Source organism: Lampetra planeri, chromosome 32, assembly GCF_965212315.1.
Source record: "Lampetra planeri chromosome 32, kcLamPlan1.2.h2, whole genome shotgun sequence".
NCBI classification, from domain to species: Eukaryota; Metazoa; Chordata; class Hyperoartia; order Petromyzontiformes; family Petromyzontidae; genus Lampetra; species Lampetra planeri.
In genome coordinates, this window is record NC_136138.1 from 12,237,832 (window position 1) to 12,243,240 (window position 5,409).

The following is a 5,409-nucleotide window of genomic DNA, read 5'->3' on the forward strand; positions in this document are numbered from 1 at the left end:
TGTATTGTCTGCGCACACCATCAGACTGGTCTGGGTAAATAGACAACCACTGAGCAATCTATCCGGCTATTGTCTCAGCTCCTCCAGCGGCGATGTATCGCAGACAATCAAGAGTCTCAAAGACGACAATTGCAACACGAAGCACGATGCTAAACGCGTCGTTCTTCAGCCAGCACCCATCAGCACACGCTGAGATGTCTACATCATTCATCAAGTTTTTCTCTTATCACTCCTAACAGCTTGTGCAATTTCTGGAAACCCATAAAAATGTACGACCTTTTGTGAAAAGAAAAAAACACACGCAATATTGGTTAATGATTTTAGGAGACCATGTAACCAAACACGTAAGAAATCTTTGTAGGAATGTGCAGAGATGTTTCACTGATACCGATTCCTCTGCTGGTGCTCTGATTGAGCAGCAGCAGCATCAGGGCTGCCACCTTCTTCTCCATCCTCTCTTTACCCTCATCTTCATTTCCACGCATAGCCTCTTCCTTCAACGTTTCCAATATCCACATCCTCGACCTTCCTGTACTGCCATAATAGAGAGGTTTTTTTGGGGTTAGATCGCGTAAATATAAATGTGTTGTTAAACCCCGCACCACCCGACACAGCCAGATGTAGCTGTCCGCTTTCACGATCAGGGTGTCCGCCTGATGATGCTAGTTGTAATCAGTGGCGAAACGTCGTACTCAGATTGTAAATGTTGTGGAATTGCTCTCCAACACACCGGTTAGTGCTGTACTAGTTTGCTACACTATATACTACACTATACACTACACTATACACTAGTGCTGTATACTAGTGACAAATTGGCACGTTCTGTTTACGTGACAACTCTTACTAGTTGGCTGTGTCGGGTGGTGCCGGGTTTAACAACACATTTATATATTTACGCGATCTAATCCAAAACAACCTATATTATGGATGATATTGGTCGCGAAAGCCTTCGTGTTAAACCTTCCTGTACTGATTACAACGTTAAACATTAACGAAGTTATAGCAGTAGGAAATACCGGTATAGACACGTAGCGGAGGCCACTTGCGCAAGCCAAGATCGCTCACTGGCGCGCCCACAACCAGAGGCGATCAGCGCGGAGTCTATGCGTGTCACCGTAATAGCTCCAGAAAAAAACACCGCCAATGCACGAGATTAAACTACGCGAAATAATTCTGCTTGTAAAAGGTTCATAACACGATTATGCACACGTATGCATTCCTCTATTTTTCTTTGTAGTTACCCAATACATGAAAGCTGTCCAACTCGCTATACACGGCACATAGGAGGGCAGCAGTGACACAGCAGTGGTTAGCGAGCCCGGCGTATTCCCAGCTACGGCTAACACCAGTGGCGAGTGATGTGTAAACTCGCCCCCCCCCTCCACTAACCCGCACTGAGCTGCATGGTAAAGTATGGTTCAGCACACGTGTCACCTCCTCTTGCACCAGCTGGCCAAGCGATCACGCGTCTCTGCCCACTGATGTAGCTACTACAGTATTCCAAACGATCATTTACATTTTCCTTATACTGGTAGGAACCTCCTGGTTACACCAGCCAACATGGGATTATTGTGTCCGTCGTGCAGGGAGGGGCTGGGTGGGGAGGGTGGGGAGGGGCTGGGTGGGGCTGGGTGGGGGGGTGGGGCTGGGTGGGGAGGGGCTGGTCACCCCGTGGTGCCCTTATAAAACTCTACGTTTAACTTACTCACGCCGGCTTGTGCCCGCCCTCACAGTCGGGCATATTTGCGGAATACACCACGCCGCCGTTGACCCTGGCCATTGACCGAGCAACCCAACGTTCCTCCCAGCTCCCTCCGCAAGAACGTGTTGTTGTGCATGTGATAGCAATACTACAGCAAACTTGTGAAAATCACAGTAAAATAATAATACATTGCACACGACAGCCTCAGTTAATATTAAGGTGGGATCAGGATGCTCTTGCTTGGGTCGGGATGTTCGGTAAAGTCATTTTTTTTATTTTGGCTATGGGAGGAAACTGGATTGCCCGGAGAAACCCCACGCATGGTGCAGCGAACACGCACGCCTCCTCCTCCTTGCTAGGGGGAGGCGAGCAGCCCGTCCGCTCTGTTGGTGTGTACCCCCCGTGGTGGTGGTGGATGGTTGTGCCCTGTGGCGGTGTGTGTGTGTGTCTCATTTGTTTATGAGATTCGCCGCGTGATTCAACGCCTCCTGCTCTCAGCCGGATTCCAGGTGCGTGCAAAACGCCACCGCGCCCCGAAAAAAATATGAAAACATAACAAGTGATCCTCCCTAGTTTATTACGCAATTGCGGAAGAGCGAGTGTGTAAACATGATTCTTGAGGTTTGCGTGATTAATTTAAATCCGCAATCCTACTGATACATTCATTTCATCTGCTAAGTCTTATAGTCTTGGTGCAGCTGAAAGTTGCTCAGTCTTGGCAATGTCAACGCCACCAACTTCAGAAAGTCAATGAATCCCATTCTTGAGAAATAAAGAGTTTTTTTTACACACCCCCATCAGGCACGCCGCGGCCTTTTGAGAGCGATGTTTATTTCAAAAGCATTTATTCTTCATCTTTGTTCGAGAATCAGTTTTCAGGTCCCGTCTCACCCTGCATGGCTCCTCCACGTGAGCCTTCCAGATGCATATCTCCAGAGCAGGATCTGGAACGAGCTGGTCCGAGAGGAACGATGCATCTCGAGTTGCAGACTCAAACTCAGCACTCCCCTCTGCGTTATGGGTCGTGCACATTGAAGGCGATCGCGATGGTGGGAAACTTCACAGTGATGGTGATGATGACTACGAGGGCATCGGAGAACAGAGCAGGTTAGACACAAAACAACACACACAGACGGCATATTGGCTGTTAGACAAGTCTAGGGGGGTTGGAGCGGCCCACGGTGGCGAGAAGGGACGGCGGTGGCTGCCGCTAGAGGCGAACGACAGCGGCAGCCAAGGAGAGCCGCGCGCGCAGGGGAGGGTCGTCCACCCAGCAGACGGAGCGATGCCATCAGCTCCACGTGCAGGCGCTGGATGGTTACATCGCAGACCCATGCGACGGTGGCAACCTAGGAAGGTCTCCATCCAGCAGTGGATTGATTATGGCTGCTGTTGCTGCTGCTGACGATCACGATGAGTAGGATCTCCTTGCTGCGGCAAAATGTCTCACTGGATAAATATAATTGCTGCCGTGTCCAAACTTGGTATCCACAGTAAACGGTAAAGGCGCAGCCCTGCAATTGCTCGCTCAAGCCACTGCTGGCGGAAGGGCCACCACGAGAGAGAGAGTTATCAACGAGAGGGCAGATTTCTGAAAATCAAATTCCCATGATGCACAACGCAGCGCGGAATCAAGAACCGGTGTACGTTGAGCGTGGCGAGTGAACACGCAACCCGGTCTGCATGCGAGTGCTCTGTGGCCTCCAGGGCTGAGCGGTGTCGCGCCTGGGGGGCGGGGGGTGTCGCGCGGAGCAGCCTCGCACCACATTCCGCATCGCAGCAGCAGCAGCGACAGCAGCGGCAGCACAGGCGGCGGAATGCGTCCACGCGGCCCTGCCGCCACAGCCACGCCAGTTGGCTAGCGCTGCATACTACATACATTCTACACACTACTCACACACAAGCACACACATATATAAGCACACACATGTATAATCATACACATGTATAAGCACACACATATATAATCATACACATGTATAAGCACACACATATATAATCATACACATGTATAAGCACACACATATATAATCATACACATGTATAAGCACACACATATATAATCATACATATGTATAAGCACACACATATATAATCATACACATATATAAGCACACACATATATAATCATACACATGTATAAGCACACACATATATAATCATACACATGTATAAGCACACACATATATAATCATACACATGTATAAGCACACACATATATAATCATACACATGTATAAGCACACACATATATAATCATACACATGTATAAGCACACACACATATATAATCATACACATACAGAGAGCACGCACACGAAACACACATGGAACAGTGTGTAATTACCGTGAAGGCTAAACTACACTGCAGGCAATGTAGGTGAGCCCAGATGTTAATTACGGCCTCATTCTCAGCTAAGATGTCACCTCACCTTTCGTACGCGTTAACACATTATCATTATTATTATTATATAAATAAAAGACCGAGTGCTCAAATGCTCTTTGGAACACTGGACAGTGGAACCTCCCAATGCTCACCCTGAACCAGTGTTGGACATTCCATGTTCCTGTGGCAGGGACCAGCTTGCCTATCGGATTCATTCACTGTTGTTTTCTCGCACGCTGGAGATCATTGTACTGCCTCTGCACGGATAATGATGATGGTGAGAATTGTGTTCATGATGATGTATACACATACTCTTTGAGACTTCTCTCATGTAACGGTCTTCGCAATCATGCTGCGCTATGAATAGCAAGGGTGGCGTTCATCCAATTTCCACATCAGGATCAAGTAGGCAGGGACGCAGCGTGGGGGAGGCATGGGCTAGGCGTGGTGGGGGTGGTGGTGGCGTGCGACACCCAGCTCCCAGTGAAGTCGATCCCATCATCTTATTTTCAAGCCATGGCCAGCTACCACCATCTGCTCGATGTGTTTGGACAATTCCACGGAGACAAAATGACAGCACTGGATATCAAACCTAACCTTCGATCGGACTGTTTATATTTGAGAAATGATTATGCACAGTAGGTTGGTGCAATACATTTAGTGTCTCATATGGCTGCATTCCTATTGTAATCCCATTACTATGGAATCGCCCTTATAGCGGACTGCAATATATTTTAGCTTAATCGAAAGCTCCATCCTAAATCTGTACTCTACTGGCTGGGTGGCGCTGACGTCAGAGCTCTTGACCCACGATCAGAGAAGGTTGCCAGTAGAAATCCTGGTCGGAGATCTACTCAACAAGCCATCATCATGTCCATCATGGGACCTCTTTTGCCAGTACAACAATATGAGAAGAGGTTTTCCCCTTTTTTATGGCAACAAAACAGCTGTTAAGATGTTAAAACACCAAACTGAAACCTTTTACAAGGAATCATGTCTGCAGTAGCCACAATACTTGTGGTCAGAATGCAAACAAAAAACACTGATAATATATGCATTGTCTTTGAAACTGATTGGTCCACACCAGAGACAGCTTTCTTTTGAGCTTAGTCTCAAACGGTGTCCTCTGGTCTAACACCGTTAGGGACTCAGCTCAAAAGAAAACTGTCTCTGGTGTGGACTAATCCGTTTCAAAGACAATGCATTTATTATCAGTGTTTTTTGTTTGCATTCTGACCACAAGTATTGTGGCTACTGCAGACATGATTCCTTGTAAAAGGTTTCAGTTTGGTGTTTTAACATCTCGACACCTGTTTTGTTGCC

The 5,409-nt window shown here is 47.6% G+C and overlaps 1 long non-coding RNA gene across 1 annotated transcript; it reads right to left on the reverse strand.

Annotated features, from left to right (window-relative positions):
• Positions 1–2,262: 2,262 nt before the first annotated feature.
• LOC144729487 (uncharacterized) lies at positions 2,263–5,167 on the reverse strand. The gene is made up of 2 exons (XR_013587711.1): positions 4,239–5,167; positions 2,263–2,782 (listed from the first exon to the last, which is right to left on the reverse strand). It is a non-coding gene; the product is annotated as an uncharacterized LOC144729487 (long non-coding RNA).
• Between the last annotated feature and the right edge of the window lie 242 nt (positions 5,168–5,409).